The following is a 17,558-nucleotide window of genomic DNA, read 5'->3' as shown; positions in this document are numbered from 1 at the left end:
GCGATCGCAATGCACTCTTAGCGCTCGCGGCGGGGTCTAGCGGCCCGTACGCAAGGTGTGCAAAGCAAAAACTGACAGATCACACCCTGCAATAGAAAAACCAAATATGTCCAAACTGTAACGAACATTCTGATGTGGAAGGATACAGAAGCCCCACATACTACAGTCTGTTTTCTCTGAGTTAGCATGCACCCTACAGTTTTCAAACACGCTTACAAATCTAACACATCAATATGCCTGTACCAATTATTTTCTGCTTTCAACATATCATGAAGATACGTTCTTACACTATGTTTTAAATCAGAACGAGAAATAATACTGAAACGGTTGTGGATTAGCCAGAACGCCAACCCACAATTGAGGAAGCCGAAAGGCACGCGTTTAAGCTCACGCAGGCTGGCGTGAGGTCTGGAACAGGTAAAGTAATTATACTATCAAGAAAAATACTTAACTTTAATCCATAATTGGTGAACATCACTCTGACGGTACATGCATCACAAGATAAATAGCAAATGATAATGGCGCCTTGCTAGGTCGTAGCAAATGACGTAGCTGAAGGCTATGCTAACTATCGTCTCGGCTAATGAGAGCGTAATTTGTCAGTGAACCATCGCTAGCAAAGTCGGCTGTACAACTGGGGCGAGTGCTAGGAAGCCTCTCTAGACCTGCCGTGTGGCGGCGCTCGGTCTGCAATCACTGATAGTGGCGACACGCGGGTCCGACGTACACTAACGGACCGCGGCCGATTTAAAGGCTACCACCTAGCAAGTGTAGTGTCTAGCGGTGACGCCACAGAAACATCTAATGGAAGAAGCCGACCTTATGGTAAGTCTAAGCGGCAGTTTGTGAAGGTAATGACAAGAGGCGTTACACAAAGATGACGTATATCTTAGACACGACGGATGCAACTGTTTCTGCCAATACAATTATCTCAAATCAGTGGACGATAGAATCCTGACTCTTTTCTTTGGGATAATTAACGGTAATTAATATCTTTTCTATTTCTGCCTCTATCCTGTCTGTATAAGCCTATGGTGTTGGTTAGAGCTTGACAATGAACTTGCTATGCTCCTGTCATATAAACTGATAAGAAGAATATGTAATCACATCTGGGTACTTTGAAGATGTTAATGAATGACGCTGCAGTACATTAAATAAATACATTTTGCCCCTTTCCGTGCCAGCTTGACACAATGACCTCGGTTCTGTATTTCTTGCAATGTACGAACATGTCTTTGTTAATACAACAAAAGTATTGCATTAGCACAACTCTCACTTCATGTGGCTTGAGATCAAGTGACAGCTCACATCTGGTGAGAAATTCGGCACTATTAATACCAACGAATTTCCATAACGCGCTTTACCAAGGGCGGCGGGTTTGGCGTACTTAATGTCCACCCTAAAATAAAATCGAAATAATTATTGAAATTCGTTATTTATTTTTGAGCTGTATCAGCAACGTACTTTATAAAGACATACTAATGTTAAGTAGGCTCCACAACCTAGCACACTTAACAATAACAACACACCTTCAGTAAAGTGTACTACAAACGGGATGTGGGGGTACTTTATGCTCACTTAGAATAAGTATTTTTGAAACGCAAATTTGAATTTTACTCACAACTTACTATTTAAAGAGGTACAGACGCGTAAGTGATGTCCTCAACTTGAAAATAGATCACAGTAATGACTTCCACAATTACAGATTAAATTTTTAGGTTAACTTTAACTGAAAAATTTTAAAAAAGTGTAATCTGGTACGACAATTAAATAAAAACAACAATTTTTATCAAAATTTTAAAATGTAAAGTAAATGATTGTTGTTGTTGCGGCCATCAGGCCTGAGACTGGTTTGATGCAGATCTCGATGCTACTCTATCCTGTGCAAGCCTCTTCATCTCCCAGTACCTACTGCAACCTACATCCTTCTGAATCTGCTTAGTGTATTCATTTCTTGGTCTCCCTCTACGATTTTTACCCTCCACGCTGCCTCCAATATTAAATTGGTGATCCCTTGATGCCTCAGAAAATGCACTACCAACCGATCCCTTATTCTAGTCAAGTTGTGCCACAAATTTCTCTTCTCTACAATTCTATTCAACACCTCCTCATTAGTTATGTGATCTACCCATTTACAGCATTCTTCTGTAGCACCACATTTCGAAAGCTTCTATTCTCTTCTTGTCAAAGCTATTTATCATCCATGTTTCACTTCCATACATGGCTACACTCCATACAAATATTTTCAGAAACGACTTCCTGACATTTAAATCTAAACTCGATTTTAACAAATTTCTCTTCTTCAGAAACGCTTTCCTTGCCATTGCAGGTCTACATTTTATATCCTCTCTACTTCGATCATCATAAGTTATTTTGCTCCCCAAATAGAAAAACTCCTTTACTACTTTAGTTGTCTCATTTCCTAATCTAATTCCTGCACCATCACCCGATTTAATTCGACTACATCCCATTATCCTCGTTTTCCTTTTGTTGGTGTTCACCTTATATCCTACTTTCAAGACAATGTCCATTCCGTTCAATTGCTCTTCCAGGTCCTTTGCTGTCTCTGACAGAATTAGAATGTCATCGGCGAACCTCAAAGTTTTTATTTCTTCTCCGTGGATTTAATACCTACTCCGAATTTTTCTTTTGTTTCCTTTACTGCTTGCTCAATATACAGATTGAATAACATCGTGGAGAGGCTACAACCCTGTCTCTCTCCCTTCCCAACCACTGCTTCCCTTTCATGTATTTCGACTCTCATAACTGCCATCTGGTTTCTGTACAAATTGTAAATAGCCTTTCGCTCCCTGTATTTTACCCCTGCCACCTTCTGAATTTGAAAGAGAGTATTCCAGTCAACATTGTCAAAAGCTTTCTCTAAGTGTACACTAGTCTAGTAAATGACTAGGTAGCAATATTTCGAAAAAGCGGGCATAAAGTGCCTCTCGTTCACCACCACCCCTCCTCCTCCCTTGCCTTTGATCCAGTATTAATTAATATATCTTCGTTGAAACACAAGTTCATCACTACTTGCGGCATCATCAAGAAAATCACTTTAACTATGATCTGCCCAACAACGCTTCGACTGAAAGGCGCGTAGGTACGTCGAATTGCGAAGCTGGCTTACCGAACAACTTGATCTGACGGTATTAGATTCTCTTTGTGTAAAGATTTGAGAACGAGTCCGTCTGTGTGCCTTTCCGGTGAACTATTTTGGGCTTATTGCGATGCTGTGTAGCAACCAGGGGGAATGAAGTCCTGACAAGATAGGAGGTCTAAGATGCGTTTGCATATCGATTCTGTGTTTGACTTATAAGTGGTGGCGGGAATATTTAAACTAGAGGAAGGATCACTTCAAACTTGTATCAGAAACGTAATCGTAGAACGTAGCGCATGGTTGTACGTCGATGCCCTTGTAAAACAATCAAACGTCTGTGTAGTACACGCAGAACTCTGTTGAATGCACTCAGTAGCTTGAACTAGTCAGACTTGTAGATTTTCTCTTACGTAAATAACCAGGGTCATTAAATAGCTGCCGGCCGAAGTGGCCGTGCGGTTAAAGGCGCTGCAGTCTGGAACCGCAAGACCGCTACGGTCGCAGGTTCGAATCCTGCCTCGGGCATGGATGTTTGTGATGTCCCTAGGTTAGTTAGGTTTAACTAGTTCTAAGTTCTAGGGGACTAATGACCTCAGAAGTTGAGTCTCATAGTGCTCAGAGCCATTTGAACCATTAAATAGCTGTTCTCGCCGTCAAATGCTTTGCGCTGCAGAAGATGTAGTACCTCACTTTCCTCGAATGACATGCCGAGCATTTGTACTGAAATGAAATCGTTGGAACGTTGGAGAGAAAAGCCATTTATTGAAGTGGTCATTAGTCCCCTAGAACTTAGAACTAGTTAAACCTAACTAACCTAAAGGACATCACAAACATCCATGCCCGAGGCAGGATTCGAACCTGCGACCGTAGCGGTCTTGCGGTTCCAGACTGCAGCGCCTTTAACCGCACGGCCACTTCGGCCGGCTGTACATTACAAAATTCCCTTGTGAGTATAGTTCCTTTTCTGTACAATCACAGTTCTCACGCTGACGTGTACTTATCATTTAATATCTTACTTCCGATTCACACAATCATTCAGATTAATAAACAAATTAACAATAATTAATGACAGCTGTAATAAGCATAATAACTACAGTTTTGTTTCCAAAATATGTTTAAACTACTTCCTAACTTCGTAGTCCATAAGAAGCTGACGCCTTTCGGTGACAGTCGTAACCACCTCCATCTAGCTGCATCAGAGTGTATCTGTCATGCGGAAACCGTGACTCGTGGTCTGAAGCTGTCTTCTCGCAACCGTCACTTTCCTAACAAGGGTGCGGTACAAAGCACTAAGTCTCATGGTCATTCTTGTTTTATTTTTTTCTAATTTTTTAGAGAGAACTGCTCTTACAGAACATGGTGATTCAGTTAATTGTGCAACTGGCGAAAATAACAACAGAATACAGGTAGCGACACCTTCAATGTAAATAATGACGATCCTAGAGAATTCATATAAAAAGTTACCCTGACGGCTTCAGCGTATAGTAAAAAAATTGGCATCAGAATGAAAAAGTAACCACACTCGGGCACGGAAAATTATTTGGACGACATCATTGTCACAGACCGGAACACAATGGAGCTCATATGGACCCTTTCGGAAGTATTTGCGGTATTTCGAGAGGCAAATCTCAAATGTAACTTGGAGAAGTTCGTTTTTGGGGTGCCACAAGTGGAATACTTAGGTCACATATTTAGTTCTTCGGGCATACAACCCAATCCGGCGTACATAGAGGATCTCCAGAAACTGGCGCCACCCACGGATACCACACAACTTAAATCAGTGTTGGGGAAAATTAATTATTACAGGCGGTATATTCCCCACACTGCTGCAATAGCGGAACCACTACACCACCTTCTCCGCAAGGGCGTAAAATGGCACTTGTCATCTTAGTGTGACAATGCTTTCCAGGCTTTAAAGAAGGCACTCTTGAAAACTACATGTCTTTGTGCATACGATCCGACACACCAGCTGGTACTAGCAGCAGACGCCTCCGATTATGGGGTCGGAGCAGTCCTTTCCCATGTGATCAATGGTCTGGAAACACCCATAGCGTTTGTCTCACAGTCTCTCACAACACAATTACAGCCAAACAGAGAAATAAGCTTTGGCTATAGTATTCGGAGTGAAAAAGTTCCACGAATACCTGTATGGACGACATTTTGTGTTGCAGACGGACCTCAAGCCTCTGGTACCACTGTTCCAAACGTCTGCCGACATACCCACCAGAACGGCTCGCCGAATTCAGCGCTGTGCCCTATTCCTGGCGGAGTATAACTACGACATACAGTACCGCTCATCAGCACGACACGTGAACGCGGACTTCATGCCTCGGTTCCCGGCAGAGGACGATCCAGCATTTGACGCGGACGCCGGCCATCTGCTGCCAACTAGAAGGAACCACTGGCTCAGCTTCCGCTGGATGCAAAACTCATCGTCAAACGTACAGCTCAAGACAAAGTCCTATCTAAACTTCTCAGATTCATTAAGACCGGCTGGCCAGGCAAGAACTGTAACAGCTAAGGTGCATTGGGACATCGTTTTACACCAGTATGTCTGCTTTTTTCAGGGGTGCAGTGGTGCTACCTTCCTCCTGTTGAATGATAACGCACGGCCCCACCGAGCTGCCATCGTGGAGGAGTACGTTGAAACAGAATATATCAGGCGAATGGAGTGGCCTGCCTGTTCTCCAGACCTAAACCCCATCGAGCATGTCTGGGATGCTCTCGGTCGACGTATCGCTGCACGTCTTGAAACCCTTACGACAGTTCAGGAGCTCCGACAGGCACTGGTCCAAGAATGGGCGGCTATACCCCAGCAGCTGCTCGACCACCTGATCCAGAGTAGGACAACACGTTGTGTGGCCTGTGTACTTGTGCATGGTGATCATATCCCATATTGATGTCGGGGTACATGCGCAGGAAAAAGTGGCGTTTCGTAGCACATGTGTTTCGGGACCGTTTTCTCAACTTATCACCAATACTGTGGACTTACAGATCTGTGTCGTATTTGTTCCCTATGTTCGTATGCTATTAGCACTTGTTTTGAGTACTGCCACATTATGTGAAAACTGGAGAATGGTAGGTTTAGTATTTGAAACCGGTTCATAACTGAGAGGCTACGTGTGGCATGTGCCAGAAATGGTAGTTCATGTTGTTTGTTTCCTCTCTTGAAACCTTGAAGCTGGGTTGCGTTTTGTGACTTGAATGGCTCCGTATCTGCTTTTGTCACAGAGCTTATGCATTTGTAACACACGGATATTGGAAGCGGAGTTCTGTCAGATCTTTATCTTAGACGCGGTATGAGAGGTTCATCAGCTGCAGTTGTGACTAGACTCGACTTGGATGACAGTGATGAAATGCAGACTGCTGCCAAAGGATTTCTGTCTGAGGACTAAGAACTGCTACGTTAATAGTAGCTTACTGGACTATTTTCCAGAGAATATTGTGGCATTCATTGGGTGAGTGTTGTAAAAAACAGATTTTGGCAACCGAATACTGTGGTAGATTGCCAGTATCTGTGGGAACTACTATGTGAATGACACTCGTGGAGAGTAACCAGTGAAATTTAAACATGATATGTGGCGTGTTTCTACGGTCTCCTGCAACACCGCCAACCCTCAAAATGCCATCGCTATGCGGGTATCGCTCCAGCCCCGTAGGTGCACCAGCCAAAGTCAGCCGAATTTCGCCTGAGCTGCAAGAAGCAGGCTACTTCAGAGGTCACGTGTAAGAACAATAGAGGCCGCCCCATCTACGGACCTTTTGCTGCATCCGCCACGCCTTTCCTCCGCCAATTCGGGCACACACTGCTAGACCAGTAGCTATCTGGTAGTTAGCCACCCACATGGGTACAGCTGTCCTCGCAGTTCCATCACCGCCAGCAGAGTAACGAGGTCGCCAGCACCACGCCACCAACTGGACTCGACGCAGCCCTTGCCACCAGCGACGACTGCGCATCATAACCTGCAGCTCCGGTTGGAACTCCGGGAACCACTCGTGAGATGCCTACCATTGATGTCTAAGAAGGTAGTCTGTCTCGTCTGCAGAGAACTTTCCAGAAGACGATGATGATGACGTTGGTTTGTGGGGCGCTTAACATAGGTAGTCATCAGCGCCAGTACAAGTTCCAAATCCTTTCAATTCCAGTCTCGGCACTTCCAGAATGATGATGAAATGATAAGGACAACAGAAACACCCAGTCCCCGGGCGGAGAAAATCCCTGACCCGCCCGGGAATCGAGCCAGGGACACTGTGATCCAGGGGCAGCAATGCTAACCACTAGACCGTGAGCTGTAAACTTTCCCGAAGATAATCTCACACAGAGGTTTGCTTTTGTTGTTTTCCATGAACTTTAAATTGTCAAAGAAGTCATTCCTTCATTTTCAATAAGCACTTTTTTTGTATTTGTTTTGAACTGCTAACCGATCGCAAAACTTATATTTGTGAACATAAAAATCAATTTATTGTCACAATCAGTTTGAGTATAATCAACTGACTTACTGTGGAAGTGACCCAAGCTGGGACACTTTAATATGCTCCTGGACAACGGATTTACTGTAACAGTCGGTCTTAGGTGAAGGGTAGTGACTGAAGACACAGGCAGATATGCTTAAGTGATATTACTACAGACAGGGATAGCATCGATGTGCTATGACCATTGACGTCATCATCATGCTGGAAACACACATTTCGAGCGTATCCAAGATGGCGACCATATTATTTACAACAACACATGCCAAATTACAAATAAAATCCGGTCCACAACATTCACAAATCCTAATAAAACTAGTAAAACAAATGCGGGAAACAGGAGGCTTTGGGCGGGGAGAAATTAAAAATTCACTAATAGAAAGAACAACGATTAGTACGCAACATATGGAAAGACCACTCAAAACTGCCAAAAATTAAAACCTCACAACGCCATAAAAACTAGAACATTGCGTAAGTCGATCAAAGTAAATTAATTAGATCTATCTCTTGCTGTGATTTATGTTTCTTAATTAGATCATGGGAGGAGGAACGTGGATCAATGTTTATTAAAACTAGAACAGCACCTTTGAGCACCAGCACAGGATATCAATAAAGCCCTCCCCCCCCCCTTCTCCTCTGTACCAGGATACCAATAACGCTTCCCCCACAATAACAACAGCTCGTACCCCAAACACCAACAAAATTAAAATACTGAAAGGAACAGTAAACAAAAATCCCACACTTAAAATCAATAAAATATACATAAAAAACCAAAACTTATTACACTTAGACATTGGGGGAGTCAGTCTAGATGTAGGAGGGAGTTCATTCTTTTATTCTCTCTCTCTCTCTCTCTCTCTCTCTCTCTCTCCCTCCCACCCTGTCCCCCCCTCCCTCACTCTCACACTCCAACAAATACACATATATATAGACGCATTGTATTGTATGGAACTGGGGACCTAGAAACGACGGAGAGGCTCCGTCCCCGCCGCAGCCCTCAGTGGTACACAACCCCACAACAGGCTACAGAAGTCCACTCACCCCACCGCCGCCCCACACCGAACCCACGGTTATTGTGCGGTTTGGCCCCTAGTGGAACCCCCCCCCCCCCCCCCCCCCCGGGAACGTCTCACACCAGACGAGTGTAATCCCAATGTTTACGTGGTAGAGTAATTGTGGTGTACGCGTACGTGGAGACAGTGTTTGCGCAGCGATCACCGATACAGTGTAACTGAATCGGAATAAGCGGAACCAGCCCACATTCGCCGAGGCAGATGGAAACCACCTTAAAAACCATCCACAGACTGGCCGGCACACCGGACCTCGATACTAATCTGCCGGGAGGATTCGTGCCAGGGACCGGCACGCCTTCCCGCCCAGAAAGCAGTGCATACAGACGCATAAAACCACAAACAAACAAACAAAAATACACACAAACTACCTCACGCAACACCACAACCCCCTTTCCCAACAAACCACACCCCAATATCCATATGAAGAAACACTACACACCACATAAAAATAGCCCTCAGGTACACTTCCACTCCAACAGTACTCAAGACGATACAGCTGATTCGAAGTGGGCCTCTTCCCCCATCCTATAACAAATAAATTGGCTCACCCAGTATTCCTCAGTCGTATGTGTTCATGTCTATGTCGAATAATTCTTAAAATCAGTACCATGGTTACCTGTCAGCTGACAGCAGTCCCCTACATGAAGACAAATAATAGGAGAACCTTTTCAATATAATGCTCTATCAACACTACCGAAACCTGTTTTGTACGCCTCCTTACCACAAACGCACTGTGTACGCCTCTCCACCACCCGAAAAATCAAATCTGTTGAGCGATAACCCACGGAACGACTGCCCCCACACAGCTCGGTGCAGCCAATGACGAGTAGCTGTGTCGGTGCGCACAGTGTAACTGCGGTTTTGTAGCGCTTCCTGTCTTGCCATTGGAGTACGAGTTCGTAATGCACACTGTGGTGAGTGAAAGGTTGGCTGGCAGTATTGTCATGATACATTGTGAATAAAGGTAAGTAGACGAGACCTGCGTAAATGTAGGGCGTAGGTAGTCACAAATGAGTGCAAATATGAAACAAAACTTGTCTCTCATCACCTAGTTATATCCTCAGACATCTTAACGTCAGAGAGTGACGTTGCGAAAACAATGTGGAACGGTTCAAGATTTTGCGCCTCCGATAGGGGCCATGCTAATCTTCTCTGTATCCTTTGAATTTTAGTATACGTACTGCCGAAGCAAGTACATGCCAGGGACACTGAGAAGCTGCATCTGTCGTTATTATATCGCTTCAAACATGTCTCGACTCGGGTTTAGCTTTGCTGTGCCGTGACAAACGGCACAAGATTTACCAAGCGCTAATCTGTCAATCAACTACTGTGAAATATGATTGTTAGTAAGTGGTTACGCAAAACTTAGATAGTAGTGTAGCATACTCTCAGCATCCGCCCAGAGTAGCTGCAGTTTCACAGAGCTGCCAATGGGTGGCAGCACCAACGTTGGCATAGTGCTCACATCTGCACCTTAGTGTCATAGGCATGCCTACGAAACACACGTCTCCAGTATGCGAAATGAATGAATCTGTTTGTGGCTGGTGTCAGCATTACTGATGGCTCTGCAAAATTATGCACCAGTTTAGAAAGTGTTCAAAATCTAACACAAATTTCATTACTATAGCAATGGTACTTTGTAAACGATACTGTACGATTCAGTCTTTGAGCAGAGAATATGTGATGTTCTATGTAGGGCACTTTTTATCTGATACTCAAGAATTTACATGTGGTGTACTTGATGTATCTCCACCAGAATAGAAGAGAATCTTAATTGCGAGAAGAGACATAATCGCCACATAAACGATCAACAACAGCATTCGTATAGTACACTTTGAAACACGCCAGTGTAGTGCCATATCAGGCATGGATGGTTTTGCAGAGTTGTCTGAGATATTATTTACGGTGGACATTGCGCCAGTTTCAGCACAGTAGCCAGAGTTAGAGCTGTGACTGATCCATGGGTATATAGGACAGCTTTACTCGACATTAGTATTATACTGTGATGTACATGCATGAATGATCACGAGAAAAACCGTATTCAGGGACTATATGAATTGAGGAAGCAGGTTAGGTTGTGTGTTGGTAACTGTAGTTGTTTGCCAGTGATAATGCTGATCAGTTGTCACACAGTTAGATAGATACTGTAGTGCAAAACTAGAACGGATATTTATTAACCGCTTTCAAATTCTAAACCTGAATGGTCACTGCTGCCATGTGGAAGAAATGGTAGTTCGTGATGTTTGTTCCCTTTCCTGATACTTTGAAGCTGGATAGCGTTTTCTGACCTGAATGGCTCCGTATCTGCTTTTGTGCCAAATCTTATGCGTATGTAACATGAATATTTCATGGCGACTTTGGTCAAACCTATCTCTTCGACACGTTATGGGAAGTGGATCAGCTGCAATTGTGACTAGACTCGACTTGTGTGAAAATTACGGAATGCAAAGTGCTGCCAAAGGATTACAGTCCGAGAATTAAGTACTACTATGTCAATATTAGCATACTGGACTGCTTTCTAGACCGTGTTGTGGCATTCACTAGAGGGTGTTGTGACAAATTGATTTTGGTAACTATATATAACGGTAGATTACCAGTATCTGTGGGGAACTACAATGTGAATCACACTCATGGAGAATAACTAGTGAAATTTTTACACGACATATTCTAGAATCACACACTGGCTGTGGTTGTTTTAGAAGCTGCAGTTATCTTGTGTAAAGTCAACGTAATATTTTCAGATGACGTGTGTCGGTGCAGATGTGTGTTTTGTAACGAGATAGAGCTGATGCAAATCAGCTTGATTGTAGGAATAGGCGATGTGGCAGCTGATTGTGATACTGACATTTGTTTTTGCGGCATGAAACAAAACACAATCGAAGGTCATATGTGCCTGAAACGCAACCCAGCTAAAATGATCTCCTCACGAAGAGAGTACCGAGAGGAGGTCGCCCAAGCCGCTGGGAGAGGCTCAATTCCCCGAAGCTTGTTCCCGTGAAGTGAAGACCAGCGGTGATGCCGCAGGGACACCACCTGCTCGCAGATGGCAACACGGAGACCGTCACAAGGAATGGAAGAACCAGCGGGCCCAGGTAGGAGGACTGCATCCTTGGCAGCAGTGTCAGCAGGCTCGTTTTCGTCAGACCGACGTGACCAGGAACTCACACAAGCATCACAGGGCCCCATCTAGAGTGAGCAAGTAGAGGCTTTCTTGGACCTATTGCTCTAAGGGATAGACTGTGTACAGCACACAGAGGCTCTGAAGGGCACAGAGAGTCTGAGGAGTGACACAGTTAAAAGCCTGTCACCGGATGCGCTGCTATAAATGTTAAGAACTGTTCCAGAAGCTAATACCGAAAATCGTCGGTGGCCATTACGAAGGCACACCCGACACCATGGTCTGTCCGAGAGAAAGTGTACACAATGTTCTGGGCGAAAGTCGAGGGACTTACAGCCATTCCAGAGTGGTTTTCTTAGAAAGCGAATAAAATTGAAGGTGAACACGAGACGCCATACGAAACAAAGGTGGTTACGGGATCACACCCATCGAGAAAGTGGCAGGGAGCGTGAAGTTAAGCTGCCGGAGCACTAGCCGAAAGTGAACTTCAGGAGGTAAGAGAAGTGGGATGCTCCCCATACTAGTAGTCGAAGAAGTCATCGAAGAAGGAGCCATAGAAAGGGTGGACGGGCATGGTAGACAAAGGGCACCCGTATCTGCTGAGTAGCAGATCACGCCGGTATGACAGCAGTAGTTCGCCAGCTTCTGCACAGACGCACTCAACCAGCCTAGTGTAAAAGACGCCATTGATCAGACGGATTCCATGATGGTCGATTGTATTTAGGCGGCGTAAGTTGAACGGATGTGCAGATGCATAAATACCGGTAATCTAGTTTCGAACGGACAAAGGGATCGGCACAAATCGAGTAGGGTCGTCCGATCCGCTCCCCGGGAAGTACTGCTGAGGACACCTAGGACACTGCGGAGCAGCAGGCATCCAGGTAAGACGTGTCGGAGGACCAGGAAAGTTTTCTGTCTCGCATGAGCCCCAGGAATTTGGTAGTTTCAGCGGATGGTAGGGCAACTGGCTCAAGATGTGAAGACGGTGGAAGAAACTCGTTGCGCCGCCAGAAATTCGTACAAACGGTTTTGTCAGTGAAAAAGCGAAAGACATTGTCGATGCTCCACGACTGAAACATCGCTGAAGACGCCGCTCAAGGAGACAGGTGGGTGGAGAATTGCAACAAATCGCAAAGTCGTTGACGAAAGTGGAGCCAGAAATGCTGGGCGGGAGAGAGGCCATGCTGGGGTCAGTGGCTGTAGTGAAGAGGACGACGCTCCGGAGGAGCCCTGAGGCACTGCTTTTTCCTGGATAAACGTATCTGACATGGCAGAACCCACACGGACCGTGAGTCTTTTAAAAATTCCCAAAGGAAATGGGGGCAGGCGACCATAAAGTGTCGTGGGCTTTCTCCAAATAAAATTAAAAAAAAACAAAAAAAAACACAGCCAGTCTGGTATTTCCACAGAAAATCAGTCATGACGTAGTTTGACAACTTGATGAGATGTTCAACTGCAGAACGGCGCACTCTAAATCCACATATTGTAGTCGTTAGTAAATTGCGAGACTCCAGCCACCAGACCAACCAGGCATGAACCATACGTTCCATCACCTTGGAAACACAGCTGGTGAGAAAAATTGGGTGGTAGCTAGAAGGAGGGTGTTTGTCCTTACTGAGCTTTGGTATTGGTATGACAGTCGCTTAACGCCAGCGTCTGGGAAGTTCGCCGTCTTCCCAGACGCGATTGAATAAAGGAGAAAGAGGTTGCCTGCAAGAGAAAGGTACTCCAACATCTGAACGTGAACATCATCCGGCCCTTGGGCGGAAGATCGGGATGAAGTGAGAACATGATCTAGCTCCCTCATTGTAATGGCGGCATTGTAGCACTCACGATTTTGAGAGGAGAAGTGTATCACCATCGCCGCCTCCACTCATTTTCGATGGATAAAGGCAGGACGATAGTGGATACAGCTCGAAATATCCTCAAAATAGCGGCCTAAGGTGTTGGAGAAATTGGTGGGGTACACAATGACATCTCCTACGCTCAGGACGGAAAGTGAGGAATGGACCTTGGTCCCAGGGGACCGCCGGAGGTTGGCTCACATGACGGAAGAGGAACTGTTAATTAATAAATGTCATATTCTTTGAGATAGAAAGAAAAGCTAGCTGGATTACGACACTGCGTACCCCACTGTTTTTAACGAATACAATTCGCCGTCGTAGGATGGCGAATTGCGGCGGTAAGGATAACGTTTGTAAGGTATTCTACCTGATCATCACAACTGGGAAATTTTATTTGGCCAATGTCGCCAGGGAGCGGTAAAACCTCCATTAAGCCTTAGAAAGTTGCCAGTTATGGTTACGTATAGGTGGGGTAGAAGTCAGCAAACTGATAGCACGCACAAATTACGTATCAGAGACAACGGACCGTTTGAAACGACGAGAAAGCTCGGCAGTGCAGAACGGGAGGTCGAAATGGGAATAGGTGTGCGTAGGTTCTGAAGGGAACTTGGGTGCTCCAGTGTTAAGGCAGATGTTGTTGAGGTGATTGAGAAGGTCAGCCGAGAAGGCAGCATTTGGAAAGGTTCTGGATGAGCCCCATAGTGGATGGTGTGCGTTTAAGCCACTGAGCAGCAATAAGGGGTGATGGAGTTGACCAATAAGCTGGAGGGAGTCTGCCCTTGTGACACCGAATGACAGAGGGATGTAGACGTGCAAAGAGAATAGGTGAGGCGAGGAATGAAAATGCGAACTGCAACAGCTTGTAATCAGGTGTTCAGTGAGATGGTTTGACTGTCAACGTCATCCCGGATGAGCAAGCGTATCTCCCCTACGAGATGGAATTCCATCCTCAGAGGGAAGGTCAAAGTAACCCGGAAAGAAGCGTGAGAGATCAAAAGATTCGCGAGGTCGAAATTTTGTTTCCTAGAGGCAGAAAACAAGTTGATGCTGGGATTCAAAGAGCAGTCACAATTCCTCCTTGTTGGATCTAAAGCCTCGAACATTCCATTGGAGCAGAGTTATGATGGGGAAAGGGGAGAGGGAAAAAGTGAACGGTTATCACCTCAGCGACTACCGAGTGCCAGCCTTCAAAGGTGTGACTGACGAAGTGGGGATGAGGGCTACACTTAGCACGGAAGGTCAAGGCCCCTATAATGTCACTCCTTAAACACAACAACTACCTAATCAATAAATTAACAATTTATTCAAAGACGATATTTATAACAGCTTAGAGACAATCAACACGTGGCCATCTTAAAGAGAATACCAAAATATCACAGATAGCTTGCTTCTCAAGTAAGGCAACAAATTACAGTTATGAAAACTGACTTAAAGAGATGAGCCACAGAACTTTCAATACTTAAACGAACAATGAATTACAATCAGAAGGTGATTTAAAGAAATGTGGCACAGATAAGTTATTTAAAGGAGCAATTATTTGCAATATAAAAGTGATTTATGAAACGCAGACCAGTTCGTTAAGAAGCCAAATAACACAAGCAGCATCAAAGTTACAATTTAATACAATTAATTCCAAGCAAGTTAAAAAACCTATTTTCTTTAAATATTAATGAAACACGTTAAATGTTTACCAAACGGGCAGTGACGCCAGGTTGCCCTGGGCAAAACATGACTTAACTTAAAATGCTGGAAGCAGCAGAGCAGCCGTCCAAAACAACATCTAAAGCCCGGGGCCCTACCGGGAGTCACTTCCCATTAGACGGCACGTCACAGCTTCCACCCACCCCAACTCGCAGAAAACTGTAACACAAACAGACCGCAGAAGACATGCAAACACCAACCAAACATCAATTAATATAACTTAAGAGATCAATAAACATTTAAATAAATGCACGCATATAAAATTCTACGTACAAATGATGGCCTTTTATAGAATACGAGCCTTTACTGCCGAGCCGATCTGATCATGTAAGTGTAGAAAAGTTGTCGAATGTTTTCTAAGAGATAGTATCGACAGCAATTGAGAGGGATATACCACATAAATTAGTAAGTGATGGTACTGATCCCCCATGGTACACAAAACGGGTCAGATCGTTGTTGCAGAAGCAACGAGAAAAGCATGCCAAATTCAAATGAATGCAAAATCCCCAAGATTGGCACAGTTTTACAGAAATTCGAAATATGGCTCGTACTTCAATGCGAGATGCTTTTAATAATTTCCAAAACGAAATTCTGTCTCGAAATCTGGCAGAAAACCCACAGAGATTCTGGTCATACATAAAGCACACCAGTGGCAAGACGCAATCAATACCTTCACAGTGAAGTCACTGATGACAGAGCCACTAAAGAAGAGTTATTACACACGGTTTTCCGAAACTCCTTCACCAAAGAAGACTAAGCAAATATTCCTGAATTCCAATCAAGAATGACTGCCATGATGAGAAACATAGAAGTAGATATCCTCGGAGTAACGAAGCAGATTAAATCACTTAATAAAATCAAGGCCTCCAGTCCAGATTATATACCAGTCAGGTTCTTCTCAGAGTATGCTGATAAAATAGCTCCATATTTAGTAATTATATACAATCACTCGCTCACAGAAAGACTGGAAAATTGCTCAAGTCACACCAATACCCAAAAAGGGAAGTAGGTGTAATCCGCTGAATTACAGGCCTATAGCACTAAAGTCGATTTTCAGTAAGGTTTTGGAACATATACTGTATTCGAACATTACGAAGTACCTCGAAGAAAACGATTTATTGACACATAGTCAGCACGTTTTCAGAAGATATCGTTCTTGTGAAACACAAACAGCTATTTATACTCATGAAGTAATAAGTGCTATGGACGGGGGATGTCAAATTGATTCCATATTCTTAGATTTCCAGAAGGCTTTCGACAGCGTTCCTCACCAGTGTCCTCTAAACAAACTGCGTGCCTACGGAGTAACGCCTCAGTTGTGCGACTGGATTCGTGATTTCCTGTAAGGAAGGTCACAGTTCGTAGTAATAGACGGAAAATCATCGAGTAAAACAGAAGTAATATCTCGCGTTCCCCAAGGAAGTGTTATAGGCCCTCTATTGTTCCTGATCTATATTAACGACATAGGACACGATCTTAGTAGCCGTCTTAGTATGTTTGCAGATGATGCTGTCATTTACCGTCTTGTTAAGTCATCAGATGCTCAAAACGACTTGCAAAATAATTTAATAAGATATCTGTATGGTGCGAAAAGTGGCAATTGACCATGAATAAGGAAAAGTATGAAGTTATCGACATGAGTACTAAAAGAAATCAGCTAAATTTCGAATACGTGATAAGTCACACAAAGCTGAAGGCTGTAAATTCAACTAAATACTGAGGGATTACAGTTACAAATAACCTAAATTGGAACAATCACATAGATAATATTGTGGGTAGACCAAACCAAAGACTGCGATTCATTGGCAGAACACTTAGAAGGTGCAACAGGTCGACTAAAGAGACTGCTTACACAACGCTTGTCCACCCTATTGCTGTGCGGTGTGGGATCCGTATCAGGTGGGACTGGCGGATGACATCGAAAAGGTGCAAAGAAGGGCAGCTCTTTTTGTGTTATCGCGAAATAGGTGAGATAGTGTCACAGATATGATAAGAGAATAGGAGTGGCAATCATTAAAACAAGGGCGTTTTTCGTTGCGACGGGAACTTCTCATGAAACTGCAATCACCAGTTTTCTGCTCCGATTGCGAAACGTTCTGTTGGCACCCAACTTCATACGGAGAAATGATCATCGCAATAAAATAAGTAAAATCAGGGCTCGCACAGGAAAATTTATGTGCTCGTTTTTCTCGCGTGCCGTTCGAGAATTGAACGGTAGAGAGACAGCTTGAGGGTGGTTCATTGAACCCTCT

General features: G+C 44.2%; 1 pseudogene; it reads right to left on the bottom strand.

Moving 5' to 3' along the window:
• Nucleotides 1-9,738: 9,738 nt before the first annotated feature.
• Nucleotides 9,739-9,839, bottom strand: LOC126440385 (U6 spliceosomal RNA; annotated as a pseudogene).
• Between the last annotated feature and the right edge of the window lie 7,719 nt (nucleotides 9,840-17,558).

This window comes from Schistocerca serialis, unplaced genomic scaffold (genome assembly GCF_023864345.2).
Source record: "Schistocerca serialis cubense isolate TAMUIC-IGC-003099 unplaced genomic scaffold, iqSchSeri2.2 HiC_scaffold_1362, whole genome shotgun sequence".
Classification (NCBI taxonomy): domain Eukaryota; kingdom Metazoa; phylum Arthropoda; class Insecta; order Orthoptera; family Acrididae; genus Schistocerca; species Schistocerca serialis.
Note: the sequence above shows the minus strand (reverse complement) of the source record. Positions and strands in the feature narration are given on the sequence as shown.